We start from the raw sequence: 18,269 nt of genomic DNA, 5'->3' as shown, positions 1-18,269 counted from the left end.
AATGTGAACAATAAAAAAAAGGCTTACGTAATGCTCCTTGCACCACGGAGAAAGAGGGAGGACCTCTACTGCAAACGGAGCTCCTGACTTCAGAAATACCTCCTTCACACGGGGCACACCTGCAACAGAATAAAAAAAAAGTCATATCTGAATAGTTTCACATAAACAGTAAACGAAAAAGTAACATTACATTACAAACAAAAACATTATCAATAAAGCACCTCTTACCTGTATAACTCCCTTGAAGCGAACAACACAAAATGGCTACCGGAAAAGCGTGCCCGACGTCGGAAATACCGGAAAGGAAAAGAAAAACACTTTCGTCAAAAGTACAAAATGAAACCCAAAAAAAAGCACTTTCGTCAAAAGTACAAAGAATTTAAACAATGTTAAAGTATACTGCGGGGGGGTCAACTATCCAACAAAACAATGACACCTCTACTCCTATTCCTTTACTCCACACCTTGAGTCAATGTGGCTCAGATACTGCCTTAACGTTTGCCTACAGTTTACTGCTCTCGTTGCCTTGTGTTCATCCGACTCACTTTTCATGCGCCCATTTCTGATGAACACCCTCAATAACCATAAACTTTAATGGTGTACGATCGTTATGCTGCGACTATCCCCTGTACTCCCTAACATTCATTAGTTTCCATTTCTTACTCTGCGCTCTTTTAGTTCTTAACTCCCAACATAGCTTCCGAGTCTGACCTCATCTTACCTACTCGTAGACCTCTCATATCCGTGTAGCACTGATAAACAATTACGTTTGGATTTGCCGCTTTCGCCCGCATCCAACAGCAGGATCTTCACAAGCCGCTTGACATGGCTTTTCTCCCATGAAAGGCTCTTATCGATCTCCCGCGACTTTCGCTGCTGCTCGGCTTCGCAGGTATTAAGCACACAGTGTGGAAAGCAGACGGAGAGCACAGAACGGGTGGGCAGGAAGTCCGCCATCTTTGCAGAGCTTAATGCGAGGAGAGCTGCAGCGGAGGGAGAAAGGGAGGGGGGGGAGCGGGAGGAAGGGGGGGAGCGCGATGGAGGAGGGAAGGGTTGCGAGGCTGAAGGAAGAGCACGACGGAGGAGAGCTGCGGTGGAGGGAGGGGACGCACACACACACACACAGGGATGGCATGCTAAGACGATCCACCCCGGCGAAGCCAAGGAGAAGCAGCCGAGGCGCTCAAATACACAGAGAGCGGGAGGGGGGCGGGAAACAGACAGGGTGAAGAAGGCACAAACAGACACGGACAGCAAAAATACACGGAGAGCGGGAGGGGGGCGGGAAACAGAGGAAGAAGGCGCACAAAGGGAAACAAACATGGGCTTACCTTCACTGCGAAGGATAGAAAATGGCGAACACAAGCTTCTGTTTTTTCGGATTTGGGGGCGTGTTCCTGCTGTTCAAAAGAGGCGTGGAAAAAAGTGGAAAGAACAGCAAGGAACACACCTCCAAATCCGAAAAGGACGGAGCCTATTTGGAGGGACGGCTCTCTCCTCCAATGGCTGGCCTCCGTTTAGGAAGCCAGCCAATGGGAGAGAGCCAAAATGAGAGGCGGGACGAAGAAGCCCTACTAAGAAACATAAGACTCGCTACTTCCGGTTCTGACGAACCGGATAGTACCTCGCCCTAAAAATGACAGACTACTAGTCGGAGGCAGAAAGGGAAACGGCTTATATGAATAAATATGAACAAGCCAGGAGGTACGGCGAGGGGGACAGAGCTGGGAAAACTCCAGCGGGCCTGCTTGGATCCCCGAGGGGAACCAATTACATTACGGAACTGCAGGCAGAGAGTGGGGAGACGGTCAGGACACAGAGTGACATTCTCCACACGATGACCTCCTTTTATAAACACCTGTACACTTCCCAAACACTCCCCCTCAGACAGTTATTGAAGACTACCTGGACACTGTTGCGTTGGCGTGGTTTAATCGGGGTGTGCGGGAGTATATGGACTTAAAAATAACGGTAGAGGATGTACACCAGGTGATAAGTGGCATGCCAGCGGATAAATCTCCAGGTTCCGATGGGCTGACAGCGGCCTTTTAAAGAGAATAGGCTGACGTACTTGCGCCGCACTTTTTGCAGGTCTTTCTGGAGGCGATGGAAACTGCCACAATAATCACATTACTCAAACCTGACAAAGACCCAGCTAGGCCAGACTCATATAGGCCACTGTCATTAATCACTCTGGACGCCAAGATCAATGCAAAGTTACTCGCTAACAGACTACAACCGATGGTGCCACAAATTGCATTGCCAGATCAGTCTGGATTCATTCCGGGCCGCTCAAAGGCGCATAATCTGCTTACTATATTTGGACTGCTGCACTACTTGGCCCCCCACGTTCAGGCAGCGGCTGCTTTACTGGACGCTACAAAAGAGTTCGACTGTCTGGAGTGGAAATACCTTTTCACGCTTCTACCCCATCTGGGACTGAGTCCAGGGTTGGCGAAGCAGATCCAATTGATTTACAACACTCCGATGGCGAGAGTAAGGGTGAATGGACAGGTATCAGATCCGTTTGCCGTAATGAGGGGAATGCAGCAAGGCTGCCCGCTGTCGCTGCTCTTGTTCGCAATTGCCACTGAACCATTGGCAGCTAGACTTCGCCATCACCACACTCAGCGGAGTATAGGGTTCACGACTAGGGGCCTATTGATTTCTATGTACGCAGATGATATGTCAATCTATCTTGTGAACCCCAGGGAGAACTTTGATATAATTATGAGGGAACTGTTGAGATTCAAGGGACTCACAGGGATTAAAATTAATTGGGTGAAATCCGTAATGCTTCCACTCACTGATGACACCATCCCATGTCCCACGGAATTTCCCATTCAATGGGCGGAGGGTGAAATGCGATACCTCGGCATTTGGATTAGTAGATCCATGCAAGAAATATGGTTGGCTAACTACGGGAGAGTGATGGATTGGATTGACAGTAGGGTTCAGCGTTGGAAACGGCTCCCATTGTCCCTGACGGACCGTATCGCTATCACAAAAATGGTAATACTCCCTAAACTCCTTTATTTATTTGTGAATATTCCAATGCCACTGAACAAGCATTTTTTAGACACCTCTATACTAGCATAATTGAGTATCCTGGGACCTGTTGACATTGCCCTTCGCTCAAGGTGGACAGGGAGCTCCAGACTTTGAACTTTATGCATACAGTGCACAGGCGCAGTACTTACACTTTTGGCACCATCCTACACCTTATCAGCCCCATGTGGCAATAGAAATTGACAGAGTTGCGCCTACCCCGCTTAACTCGGCTGCATATCACCCTTACAAGAGGCCCCATATGGAAATCAACACTGTGGAAGCAACACGCTGGGCGTGGAGGGGCATAGCTAGGAGGGCAGGTCACAGTGAATTATTTGCACCTTCGATGCCACTGGGGGGCAATCCACTATTGTCACATTTGACGGACCAGGCAACCACACTGAGAGCGTAGGCACGTGAGCTGACGAAAGGCAGCGATCTATTCCCGGATGATACGTTCCTAACCCCTCAGCATTTGTGCAAACACCCACAGCATCAGATATGCTGCTATACTATCAAATTAGGGCCGCAAGTAAGGCTAGATACACCTCTTTTCCCCAAGCCCCCCCTCACTCTGGCGGCACTGTAAACTGTACTGTCAAATCCGTCTTCCCGTAAACTGATAACCCGCATCTATTATACCACTCAAGACGCATTCCCCATTATATCTAGCTCATCTAAGGCGCACTGGGAGGGTGACATCGGAAGTGAAATAACTGACAAGCAGTGGCAATTCTGCTGCACACAGCTAGAACACCTCTTGCCGAATTACAGGCTTTGGCTCATACATTTCAATTTCTTGCACAGAACGTACCGAACACCAATGCAAATGCACCGCATGGGCCTGCAGCCTGATACGAGGTGCTGGAGGTGTGGGGCACAAGATGCAACATTCATACATCTGGCATGGCATTGCAGGGTGATAGCCCAATATTGGGTCGAAGTAATGGGACACATAGGAGATATCGTAGGAATACAGCTGAATCTGACCCCATTATTAGCTCTACCGGGCTTTGTTTTCGAAATTCCGAAGGGATCCCGCAGGCTAACTTCTATGCTACTGTTGCTGGCAAAGCATCAAGTAGCTCTGCATTGGCAGAAAAAGACCCCACCCACGATAGCGGGTTGGATACATTCAGCAACGTACTGCAGGGATCAATTAACGAACTATTGGGAATTGTTGCCCCCCAGGTCTAGGCCCATGGATATAGGGGGACCGTTGGGGAGCTGGTTGGAAATGGGAGGAGCTGAACTCCAGGACACTACTTAAAAGTGATGAGAGTGACAATGACGCCACAAAAAGGATTGGGCATGGTTGCCACGTAGAAGCAAGGAACAGAGAGATCACTGAAATCCACAGGGGCGGGGCAGTGTGCATATATACGAATAAAAAAGGTTGCACTTAGGATTGATCACAGTTGTTTATGTATAACCGAGCAATGGCAGGGAGGGTGGGAGGGGGGGGGGGTTTGTTGAAGGTCTTTTGAGTTACAATAAGTTATGCGGCAAAAAAAAGGACTAGCCAACGTGACTTTAATTGTATGAAGAAATACGATAATGTATTGAAATATTGAGTTGCCACCGAGCCCCAGGGATGTCGGCTAGCTGGCTGTGTTTAACGCATTGAAAATGTACCAAACATGCCACCAGCATCCGGGTTGTAGGGCTACGGCTGTGTAAACTTTATATGTAACAATAATAAAAAAAAAGTTTAAAAAAAGACTTACTCTTGGACAAGAGAACAGGACAATTAGAGACAGAGGAGATGGCAAGAGAACATGGTTAAGACCATAGGAGTTTGCCCCTTAATAGGTAATGAGGCCATAGAGTAATATCATATCATGTAGCACCCGCAGCAAGTGCCACAGCCCAAATACCAACAAAGGACAAATGTCTTCCCATAGCCTTTTCTGAGGCAAGTGCACCCCCAAGCTACACTGAGACAATTGTCACACCCATTACCGCCTTCACCATTACTGTTACTCCAAACATGTCCCAAATCCTGACTCACATAAGAGTTCCTTCCAACACAATAATCACTAGCATGCTCCAAGCTCACTGTAGGAGGCTGGCTTGAAATGTGAAGCACCTTGCACTAATCCAGACAACCCTTATGGTGATTTTAGTGGTCTTAGACAACCATAGAAACCTCTTTAAGTGGAAGCTGTGGAGAGCAGCCTCCAAGCTTAGTCCAGAAGGAGTGTTAAGCACCTTGTTTTACCAGAATTAATCATATAGTGTAGGTCAAACGAAAAAAGAACCACACAGTGTAGTTATAGTAAATTGTTAGATTTATTATACACACTCACTAACACATTGGCATATCACCTACCCGTGAGATATCAACAAAATACACACAATATTTCAAATGTAAATCATGTAAGTAAGCACAAATACACAGTGGTTTCCAGGGGGAGACCAAACCATATACTGAAGAAGGGGAATGTGAACTGCGAACAAAGTCGGTAGTTGGACCAGAACGCTCAGAAGGTAAGTACCCAGGAACCCCACATGGGCTGTGTGCAGAGTAGAAACACAGCTGTGTGCTCAATGCAAGTCAAGGGAAAGTCGTGGTTGCTGTTTTCAATAAGGATCCTTCCCGGGGGACCATGAAGAAACCCTGTGGAAGATGGAAGGTTAGAAAGTCACCCCACCCGTGGATACCCCAGGAACCAGGAACCTACACCAGGGAAACCGGGTGCATAGGTGTGACGTGATGTCAGAAACCGGTGTAGACCATAATGGAGGACCCCAGAAAAGATGCCGTTGGCAAAGAAGGTGAAGGAATCCATGGAATCTAAGGATGGACTCTTGAAGAGGAGTACCTGCAGGCAACGGGGACAGAGTCTATGCCACTCAGAAGTGACCAGGAGGCATGGAAGACCAATAACCACTGATGACTAAAGATGCAGGAGTGATGACGGTGACCTTGTTGCTGCAGCTGTGAGGACCAGGCGACGCCGTAGAAGAGCCATTCAGGAACTGTCCCACGTTGAAAGTCAAGAACCAGGGGATCAGTGTCCAGTGGGAGCACCAAGAAGCCTTGGCAGGAGCAACAGATGTTATAAACAAAAAAGGGACTCACCAAGTGCAGGAGAGTCAGCGCAGGCCCCGAGCAAGCAAGCGAGCCCACTGAAGCCAAAAAAGACCTCAAGAGGACCCACAGGCCAAAGGTACAGGAGTCGCAACCGGACCTCGAGCAGCTCACCAAAGATGCAGGCCCACGGTGCACAGGATGTGGGGAGGACAAAGATCTTGGCAAGAAGAGATTCTGGAAGCTGGAACTTCTTGTAGCCCGAAGGTTTCTGGAGCACAGAGTCAACAAGACTTGGCAACCACAAGTCAATGGGGTGCACAAGGTTCAGTTCCAGCAGATCCAGCAGTTCCGACGAGGGATACTGGCCTCAAACTTCCTGAACGGACAGATCAGGCATTGAGCAAAATACAGAATCACCACCTGTGTTGCTGAGCCTTTTGGAGTCCATGTGACATCAGGAGTAGCCGACCGGTCAGCTTCGTTGTGATGCCTACAGATGCAGGGGAGTGACTCCTTTATTTCAAGGGAGATTACTGTGGGTGTCCTTGATGCCCACAGGCCTGGAGAGGAACCTCCATGGAGCACAGGCACAGAAGACTGGCAGGACGACGAGACCAGGAGCAGCAGGAGTCTTCCTTGATGCAGTCTTGGTTCCAGGCGAATTCCAACGAAGTCCAGGGTGCCCAGACCGTTGAAGTTGAAGTGGTTTGTGGTTTGAATCTTGTCTCACAATGACTCTGAAGAGCCACTCACAGGTAAGCCCTTAGGTACCCTAGGGAAAAGGGTTGGGACAATTGAAGGGTCCCTCCCAGAGGAGCGGCTGGACAGTCTCATGTTCTTTGTCCAGATTTTGCAGCAGAGTGGGAGCCAATGGCTCCCTGACCTTGCTCAAACTGAAGTATGCACGGAGGGCACCAAATGTACCCTTCAAAGCAGTCTGGTAGCCCCAGCCCAATACACTAAGTCCTGCCTGGGAGGTGGTCACACCTCCCTGTGGCAGGAAACATATTGTTCTGCCTTCCCTTTCTAAAGCTCAGCAGCAGGAGGGCATAAACATGTCAGTGATCGGAAGCAGCACTAGATTGCTGTTAGACCCTGAATGGCTTCATCCTGGACTCCTCCCTCTCCATGACCAGACAAGTCAACGCCGTCTCCTCGGCGTGCGTCAACATCCTGCGCATGCTACGGAAGATCTTCTGGTGGATCCCCACGGAGACCAGGAAGACCGTCACCCAGGCCCTCGTCACCAGCCGACTGGACTACGGCAACGCCCTCTACGCCGGAACCACCGCCAAGCTCCAGAAGAGACTTCAGCGGATCCAGAACGCCTCAGCCAGACTCATCCTCGACATCCCACGTAACAGCCACATCTCCGGACACCTGAGAGACCTGCATTGGCTCCCCGTCAACAAAAGAATCACCTTCCGTCTCCTCACCCACGCACACAAAGCCCTACACGATCAAGGCCCGAGCTACCTCAACAACCGAATCAACTTCTACGCTCCCAAACGCCACCTCCGATCAGCCAGACACACCCTCGCCGCCGTCCCACGCATCCGTAGAGCGACAACAGGAGGAAGGTCCTTCTCCTACCTGGCCACCAAGACCTGGAACTCCCTCCCGACCGACCTGCGCCTGACCCAAGACCACCTCTCCTTCAGGAAGAAGCTCAAGACCTGGCTGTTCGAGCAGTAACGGCGCCCCCCCCCCCTAAGCGCCTTGAGACCCTACAGGTAAGTAGTGCGCTCTATAAATGTCTTTGATTGATTGATTGATACCGAGAATCCAAAGGGGCACCCTAGGGGAGCCCTCCAGAACATACAATCCTACATCTAACCTTGGAATCGGTATTGGAGTAGGATTTGAACATGTTTGATACTAAACATGACCGGTTTCGGTGCAGCCAATATATAGTTAGACATCTCATATTTGACTTGATGTCCACTATAAGTATTAAATGGCTGATCACACTTTAAAAGCTGGAGAATCGACTCTGGGGTTTGTAGAGGGACCCTGCTCATGCAGGGGCACACTCACACTTGTAACTAAGCACCCTGCCCTCAGGACTGAAGAGCCTGCTATAGGGGTGACTTATTGGTTTTCAGTGCAGTGACATCAGATATAAGGAAACTTATACCTGTTGTAAGTGGTGCTAGCACCAACTTGTACAGGCTGCAATGGCAGGCCTCTAGTCACAGTTTGAGTTGTCTATCATTGGTGTCATAATACATGCTGCAGCCCATGGGAGAACCTTGGTGTGCCTATGCCTGGGTACCTTAGTACCATATACTAGTGACTTACCACAGTCAAATTTAGGTAATAAGCACAGTGACTGGGGTCTTGATTAGCCGTATCCCAGTCAGACTAGTAACACCAGCAAAAAGTGGGGGTAACCATGAAAGCAGATTCTACTTTTCTACCCTCACCAACCTTCGAGTTGCACCTTGAGTATTCCCCTGACTGTGGTAGACGCATTCAGTATATTACATCCTGAAACCCAACAGGGAAGAATTCCATGAACCTCCATTATGCGAGGAACCATAACACCTACAATTCCCAGACCCACATCAGAGCCAAGCGGATCGACCCCACAGGGACTGAATATAGGCCAATTAAAAATTGAGTTTAAGGAGATTGTGAAGGGTTATGTGGGCTTGGATTTTCTAAGACACTATTGCAAGAATGTATTGCTTTACCTGAGAAAAAAAGGCTGCAAGAGTGGTGCAAGAAGCTTAAGCAAAGATGGAAATAGTGGAATGTTAGTTTGACTTCACACAAAGGAATATATTGTGGAAGAATGTTAGAATGGTGATAAACAACAAAGATTTGAGGTTGCTGAAGCCAAAGGGCTTGAAAATGCACGTAAGGGAATATATTGAGAGCATCAGGGAGTGGAGGGATGTGAAAAAATTAAGAGAACTGTGGTCAAGGAAGGAAAGGGCAAAGATAAAACGGAAACAGGATCACCTGGGAGATGGAATGAGAGTGATCACAAAGGCAATAGTGAAGGAGTACCCTTTGAGGGAAGTGCAGGGGGGAGCTTATGTGCATGTCCCTTGGTCTCAAACAGATCTCTTTCACTTCATGAACACTCTCCCGAAGTTAAGGGAAAATCCTGACAAATGGTACACTCAAATAGATCAGATAGAGACAATCTCAAAGGTCTTATGGGCGGATTTAGCACTTGCTTTTTGAGTTGATAATCCCAAAGGGCCTATGAGCAAAATGAAAGAGGACTGTAGTTTGGCCAACTCGAGATTTCCAAGAGTAGCAAACACTAATGCCCCGTCACCACTGATTAAAACCAAGTATGACGTAGTCAATGCCCACCTCAAAACCAAGCCCCCCATAGGAAAATTAATTGGCCCAAGATTTTCACAACGTGCCAAGAACCCAAGAAATTCATTCATGCTTACTTTCGGAAACTAATGCAGGTGTACAGAGAGCAGAGTGGTATGAACGATCCTTTTAGGGATAACATAGGAGGATTTATTGATTCTTTTCTGTGTGGGCTGTGAACAGAAATCAGAACTCAGTTAATATAGGGTGTCCTTTGCTGGCAAAGCAAGCCCATACATGGCAAACTGCAGTATGCAAAATACTGCAGCGACACATTAGATGTTAAGCAAAGAGGACTGAATAAACATTTAGCACAGAACGGAGGTGTGAGGGGAATGAATATGCCTGGTCCAGAGTTGGAATTTGATACACATATAGGAATGAACATCCAGGGAGTCTCTATGTCCTTTGGAGGAAATGTGTAAGGGATGGGGAGAGCAGGTGGAGGTGTACAAGGGACATGTTTAGGTGCTCTGAAAGAAGTTACTCCCTGTACCATTTTCCACAAGATTAGCCATTGGAAGCAGAGTGCTTATACAACCCCAACTGAGTGATGGTTGATGCTCGAGTACCTCATCCCGCGATGCAAGTGAAAATTTCCCTAGTGCCAAGACTCCCTACGATGAACCCCAAAACCGAAAGGCCAGGGCTAGCGCAGTCTCCCCTAGTGCCCATACAAGTGAGAACCTTCACTTCCAACATTAGTGTTAGAGCCCAGGAGAACCTGTTCGTGACCCAGACTTCCACAGTACCCATTATGTTGGTGAGCTCAGTGGGATCCGAACAGTCCCAATGATGGTGTCTGGGGGAGTGTGTACTTGTTGCAGTCCTGGAAATGGACCAGAGTGGCCCTGCTGTAGAAGTAGAGGTTAATATACATCCTGTATCCTTCCTTATACACAAAAAAAGCCACCTGTTCAACCATTAGAATGGTTGAGGTACCAAACGTACCCCTTTCGGGAAAAGAGATCCAAGTCATCGACATCACAAATCAGAAGCGTAACTATCAGAATTCGGTCCCAGACCCAGCTAAAATAGTGACCATCAGAGATTGTCACCAATTTGTCATATGCAATTTAGGACCTGGGAACTTGTTGGAAAGGGAACTACTCTGTAAACTTCATTGCGTGATCTATTACACACCAGCCGGAGTAGAGTTAGAGACTCAGGAAGCAGGTGGCAAGTTTAAATTGCAAATGCAAAAAGAAACAGGTGATGGATGGAATGCTGAAAAATCAAACATTCACCCACATTCATAGATCTCGGTTTAATCATTCAGTTTTTGCTCACCACACCACCGCAGTTTGGAGCCAGCCATATGCAAATCAGTCTCGACCATGCTCTCCATGGGAACAGTCCAGTCCGAACTGCCTGGCGAGATAACCCCTGGACCGGAAACAAGCATCCTGGGATTGGTTTTGGTGTATCACCCCTCATCAGCAAGGATAGCTTGAATTTTGAACCTCAATGAGTTGAAACAACAGATGAAAGAGTTCAATTTACACAGACGTTGAACTTGAACAAACAGAAAGAGATTTAGGGCAACAGTCAGAGGAGTCTCGGTCCATTGGTCATTGAGCTGACATAGTATTGGTGCAAGCCAATGTGGCTCAGCAACACTGCACAATTCTTCTAGTACTATTACCTGTAGCCATCGCTGTTTCTGTAGCTGGGTGGATGTTAGGTATCTATCTGCTGAAGAAAAATGCTCCGCCCTTGCAATATAATCCGCCCAATAAATAACTTATTAGGAAATGCATGTGGGTAAACTTTCACATGTCCCTCATCTTGAGGGTGTTTACAGTTATAATGTAAATTATCGCATGCCTGCTGAATGTTAAAATGATGCATATTTAGAATTGTTTTGCGTGTTCCCATCTTTCCAGCTTCTGAAGCAGAAGAGTCTGCATATGTTCACTTGCCACTATACTGCGCGTTCTCATGCAGCATTTTCCCTAATCTATTTCCCAGCAGCACTCATACAAATTATGAGTGCCCGTTAGAAAATATACCTTTTATGAAAAGATCAAACATGTATATGTGGGCAATTAAGCACGCTTACTGTTTTTCTAAAGCTTTCAAGTGACCAAATGGATCAGCATGAGTATTTTTTTAAATTCTTTACCCCCTTAACCAATGCAAATTTCCATAACCCTGGTGTGCATAACTTATCTTGTAGGATTAGCGAGGATGAGACAACATTTGCAGACAAATTAAATGAAAGAATAAACCAAGAAGGAGAGAAGGAAAGTGAAGGGTTGAAGCAGGCGGAAACTAGACAAAAGGTCAATGGGACCTAATGATTGTGTGTTGAGATCGCAAAGAAGGGAACCGTATGTATGGTATGCAGACAAAAAGGTAATGAAACTGTGGAAGACGTAGGGCGGAGTGAAATAAAGCATAGCTATTTAGCTAAAAACAGAGTTTAGCTGTGCTTGAAGTAAGTATGAAAGGCATATACTATGTGTGTGGTAAGTCAGCTTACTTTCAGCTGCTGCATACTTGAGAAGATAGTTGCAATACAGCTTCGGATTTCCCCAACATTTATCACACTATTGACATAGGCCATAAACTAGGCAACTACAAGAGATGGAGTAGACACAGCTTCAAGTAAATATTAAGTGATTATCTTTGAAGCATTATTACCCTCAGTAGGTGTAGCTTTAAATGATGATGTTAAAATTAGGGAACAGTCAATTTTAGTAGAAAGACTTGTCACTAATACTGCGGATTCTTTGACCATCATTAACAAAGAACCGCTGGCGATGATGGCCATGATCATTCAGAATCCCCTTGCTTTAGACATGCTTCTTGCAAAGAAAGGAAACGTTATTCAATGAACTCAAGGGAATGTTGTGCATGCATTCCAAAAATAGATGACCAGATTGACAGCTAAGTTGATATTATCACTAATATCACCATGAACTAACTGAACTGGAAGAGACAGGTGCATGTGAAGGAATGGATTCTATATTCGGATCTACTGGACAAGGATTTGACAAAATTGGCGAATGGCTAGGGGCAGATGGTGAAGGAATTTTACCATTTCTTTTGACCACTCTCATGGTCATAATAATTGACACTGCATGCGTGCTTTTCTTTTTAAAACTTTGTAAAGGAATGTTATCAAAAGGTGGGTTAAGCTATGGGAACAAGAAGCCTAGTAAACCATATGACCATTGCTTCTGTTATTGTGCTGTAATAAAGGATGGTGTTCTTCGCTATCAAGAACTGAGACTGTCCCAACTGCAATGAACGGAATGTACTTTTAGCAAGGACAATTTGACTGTTTCAAAAGGCACAACATATTATGTAACAAATCTGTTGCCTGTGCAGATTCTGGGAACACTAGTGTTCAATGTAGCCAAATGGTGAAAGAATCCCTGAAGGTATTGTGTAGTAAATGTTTCTTTTTGCTTGCTTCTTATTGGTGAAAAGCCTGTGAACCATTTACTTATGTGGTGAATGTATGAAATCCTTTGATTAAAGTCCTGTAAAAGGATGTGATTTCACCTTTGCGAAGGAGAGACTGATTATAACTTTTAGTGGTGCGGACGGGGGCAGCATGCCACTGTCGCACACGCGTTCCCTCACCGCCAAGAGTCGCTGACTCCTGCCAGATTACATAATATTATAAGTAATTTTGTGGTCGGACGGGCGGTGTGGCTGTCCTGTGGCTGTTCTGTTTTAAGGCTCATTGGGAGCCTTAAACAGCACCCCTGCGAAACTGCCAGTGACGTTCCTACACGGGAAGGAATGCAAAATGGTGTACATTCCTTCTTGTGCAGGAACTAGGGTTGCAAAACTACAGGGGGGGGGGGGGCACAACAGGTGCCCAGCCCCCCGCATTCACCCCATGCACAGAGGCAAGAGTGGACCCTGCAGGGCCCTCAGTCTTTCCTCACCCCCAGCATTTAAATGGAGTATGAACCTCTATGACACTGCTGGCAGTGAGGAAAGTCGTGATATGCTTGGTGGTGCCTCAGGGAACCACTAAGCATACTGTGGCCCTCTGACCACCAGGGAACACTGTTCCCTTGCGGTTGCCGCAGTGCAAATGCGGACCGACTGCCAAAGTCCTAATAGGGCTGTTGGAGTGCCTGTGCGGTGGTGGCTGGACTGCCACCACCGCGCCCTTGTGAGTCTCGGACCGCACTGGTTTGGAAGATTGAGTAATATGAGGTAGCTGAGTGTTACATGGACAAGTCGCCGATGAAAAAGGCTCAGATGTTTGATCTGGACGTTTAGGTAGGTTTAGGTAGGTTTACCTCACTCATACTATCAGGAGTGGACGAACACCAAGTCAAATGTCTAAAGTGTGATGAGTCCCTGGTGATGGACTTTTCGGGATGACTTGCAATCCCGATGTGTCCTTTGGTCTTTACAACTCTCAGTGGGTCAACAGCAAACGGAATGTCAATTTTCCACTTCCATTTCTGTTTGACAAGTACCCAGTCCCCTCTGTTGATGACTGTTTCCTGGGTGTGTCACCCCCAATAAGTGTAGGTTTTCATTTTGCACTTTTGAGGAGTGTCCATGACATGAACCTTGCCAGCAGTTGAGGATCATCCTGATGTCCCCTGTGGTAGCTTCGTTCCTATGGCTCTCCGATATGGCAAGGTGGCAGGACTTGGCAAAAAGGGTTGTTATGGGCGCACTACGTACACCCCAGGTCTATGGGGGTGCAACCATAGAGTAAGGTGGCAGGTCTTTCACCAGTGGTGGAGTGAGGAGTTGTCCGATAGGCAAGAAAAGCTTGACACATGGCTTGCTTCAGATTGATTCTCTCAAATGACACTCGCTGAATTATCCTTTTGAGGGTGCCCATAAATCATTCAAAAACACCATTGGCATTGGGCCAGAGTGGTGTGGTCTTTTGATGCTTAATGTTGAGTTGACTCCGAAACTGTTCGAACTCCTTGCTATTAAAAAGCAGAACATTGTTTGTTTTGATATTAGACAGTTTCCCTCATCCTGCAAATATGTTATCAAGGCGCTAGGATAAGGAAAACGTGAGTATTCGTCAATGATCAACTTAAGATGCTGTCCATTTTCCAGGGGTCCAAAGAAATCAACAGCCACTCTCTCCCCAAGCATGTCCAGGAAGGTCAGACATAGTCATTGGATGCTGTGTAACTGCTTATCTTCCAGAGTGGATGCAATGCCACAATGTGCTTAATGGGCAAGCTCAATGACTTGTTGTCCCAGGCTCTCCGGTATGACGATTCTCGAGCCTCTCAGTCCAATTTCTTCTCAAAGTGAAGGATAATTCATCTTGTACATTTTTACATTTCTGAAATTCAACATTATCAGCAAATGGTTGAACATTTTTCCCCCACAAGAGAATTGTATTGATGTCTTTGAGTATGAACATGTTGTTATTTGTGGTGGTAGCAACCACAATCTGCCCAAGTGATAGAGCTGCTGGTGTACTAGACCTCATAAAAAGTTAACATACTCCTCAGCCACTTTGAATGTTGAACTGTGGCGCGGGGCGGCACTTGTGAAAAGTAATCAGCAGAATTATAATCTTTCCCCGGCTTTTGTACAATTTCACAATCATATTCTTGCAGATACAATCCCCACCTCTCAATGTGAGTATGTATCTTTGCATTAGGGTTTCCAAAGATAGCAAGCAGTGCCTGATGTTCTATGATTTTTAAAAAAAATGTTTTTATTGGCATTTTCATATTACAAAAGACAGATTGTGTTAAGATACAAGTAATTTGACTTCATTTCGTGCATAATACATCATTGGACATTGCTATCCTTGCATTGAAATAGACATGCATCCTGTGTTTATTCATGTCTTACGCTAAACAAATCCTATGTAGAACTGGGATGTGAAAATGGGAAAACATTCATGGAATCCAGGGTACATCTATCGGACGGGGTGTCAGGGTTGGTGCATGCCTCGCTGGTTGGTATGTCTGAGTGCTGCTGGGGGGGGGTTGATTTGATCCCGCCCTTATGTCTTGTTTTTGATTCCTGTGAGGTTTGTGGTGATAATATCGAGCAACGTTACGTATTTGCTACAAGAGGAGAATTGGCGTGTGTGCTTTCGGCCAGGACTTCTGAGTGTGGGTCCACTGGGGTGTGTTTGGGGAGCCAACTGGGTCGTTGTGTGTAGATGGCTGTTTGAATTGGTGTAGTAATACAACCATTCCATAGAGATGGGGTGCTTATGTATCCACTTCACCTCTTCCTCCCTTAATGTGTCTTCCTCTGCCGTTGCCCATTTGTGTACTGCTCCAACCCATGCCGCAATCAGGGGACCCGTGGGGGATCGTCAATGCATAGCTATACTTCTTTTAGCCAGCAAAATTGCCAGTGAGATAAAGCGGATTGATACTTCGTGTTGCTTTTGTTTCCCGAAGATACCTAATGCACCGGCTTCCCAGGTGTTCAGGTGTGAAAGCCCTGTGAGATCCCTGAGTGTCCTGTGCCTGATGTTCTGTGATGATGGTGAAATGTCTTCCATACAGAAACACATGGAAATGTTTGCAGACCCACACTGTAGCCAGACTCTCCTTCTCTGGCTGAGAATAGGCAATTTCAGTTTCAGACAGACTTCGACTGGCATAAGCCACAATGTGTCTCTGAGCATTTGGATGTATTGAGCAAGAATAGCTCCCAGCCCCACTGGGGTCAAAACCTTTTATGATTTCACTATGCAATTTGGGTCCAAAGTAGTAGTTAATTTCTGTTGCATTTTCAATCACATCTTTTATGGTTTTGTAACTTTGATTACATTCAGGGGACCACTGGAATGGGACATTTCGCTTTGTCAAGTCTCTCAATGGGGCACTCACTGTAGCAAAGTGATGAATATACCTTGAGCAATAACTGGCCATCCCTAAGAAGGATCACAGCATAGTTACAACTTTTGAAGGGCAAGTAGATGACAAAGCTTGCACTTTATCCGGGATCAGGAGTCATTCCTCCCTCCAACAATATGTGCCCAAAGAGCTTGAGTTTTTTCTTGTGAAACTTATGCTTTTGTGTATTCAGAGTGAGACCTGCATCTGCACGTAACTGGCACACTTGTGTAAGAGCTTTGTCATGTTCCTTTTGTGTTGTCCCAAATACCAAAATGTCATCACTGTATTGGAAAGCGGAGGAGAAGGAAGATGGTGGATTGACTCCGCTGTGGTGCGCACATACCTGGAGTTGCTCCTACACATCATTCAGAAGTATTTACGATTGACGGAATATGCTTAAGAATATGCTAAAGAAGAGGAGAGTATCTGATACAGTGCTGATTCAACGTGTATCCTCCCTGATCTGTGAAGCCCGATGTGTGGGCAGTTTGCATGGATCACTCGTCACTGTATTGGAAAGCGGAGGAGAAGGAAGATGGTGGATTGACTCCGCTCTGGTGCGCACATACCTGGAGTTGCTCCTACACATCATTCAGAAGTATGTACGATTGACGGAATATGCTTAAGAATATGCTAAAGAAGAGGAGAGTATCTGATACAGTGCTGATTCAACGTGTATCCTCCCTGATCTGTGAAGCCCGATGTGTGGGCAGTTTGCATGGATCACTCGTCACTACTTGCAGCTAGTCAAGACCGCAAAGTGGTTCATCAGTTCGTACTGTTCTACTATCAACTGGCTGCGTCTTGCTGTCATCCCCGACAAGGCCCTGCAGCAAGGCAGCACTCAGAGAGGAGGACGAAGGGGTTGCGCTGCAATGGCTACGGCAACTGCGACTACAACAAACGATTAGACTGCGACAGCTCACGATGAGATACACGGGCGACTGCCGGCTGCAAGGAAGGTGTCAGGAAGCCGATCCTAAAGCTGCTGCAATCTGGAAAGGCAACTGACCTGCTGCAGGCCTCTGGCACAGTGATTTCCACGTCAGATTCCACCCCGCTGAATGCGGTCTGGGCAAAAATGAAGAGGCAGGAGGCATCGCTGATTCCCTTCCAGCCCCTGGGCACTCAGAATGCCCGGCCCTCGTGGATGCTGGGAGTCGGTGGCAGAAGATTAATACTGTGGCTGACACTTCAGACATGCAACAAGTTAATTTAGTAGCCAGAATATGCAGATTGATATGTCTGATACTATTGACACTAGCACTTGCAACATAAAAATACAGCCCCCTGTACCACTCTATCATCATTATCCCAGCAGCAAAGAGAGCTATCCAGTACAGTGCATAGGGGTACTTGCTGCCAAGAGGAACAAGAGACAGTGGGGAGTAAGCACATGGGTCCCAGCCCAGATGAGCCTATTTCTGGAGACTCAGCAAGTTTAATCATACTGATGGCTCAGGTTCTGTAGGAAAAGAGGCTACTACAGGCAAGAGGATGGCAATAGATTGACTATGTAAGAGACCTTCAGATCCTGACAGGGTAATGTCTCACGCTATTATAACAAGCCCTTCAGTATCTACTCCATCATCGGATGGAGGCAGAGCTCTCCTAGAACCGCCAGCCAGCTCGGATGATGTGTGCGCTAAAGCAGGCGCCTCCCCCCGAAAGAAACAATGAAAGGTCAAAGAAATGAAAACCCAAGAAGGTTTCAAAAAGCCTACTGAGTATCAGGAAAGCCAACGCTCCAGTAGCTCTGTTTCAGTGCGCTCAAAAGGGGTGTCCAATAAAGGCCCATTGCGCACATGGGTCATCTCCAAGGGAGAAGTCGAAGCTCTGCTCTCTCGGCTATTCAATGTCAGTCAGCCCTGCCCACAAGCATTCAATGAGGGCACATGCCTAACTGTGGGGGTTAGGAAGAACCCCCTGACTTAAAGGCCACTCTCAGGGCAGAAGTATATGACCTGTCTGATAGTTTAACGAAAGGCCCTGACTTTTCAGAAAGCCCGCTGTCTGATGGC

Source organism: Lissotriton vulgaris, chromosome 1_1, assembly GCF_964263255.1.
Source record: "Lissotriton vulgaris chromosome 1_1, aLisVul1.2, whole genome shotgun sequence".
In the NCBI taxonomy this organism is placed as follows: domain Eukaryota; kingdom Metazoa; phylum Chordata; class Amphibia; order Caudata; family Salamandridae; genus Lissotriton; species Lissotriton vulgaris.
The sequence above is the reverse complement of the archived record's forward strand: the minus strand, read 5'-3'. Positions refer to the sequence as shown.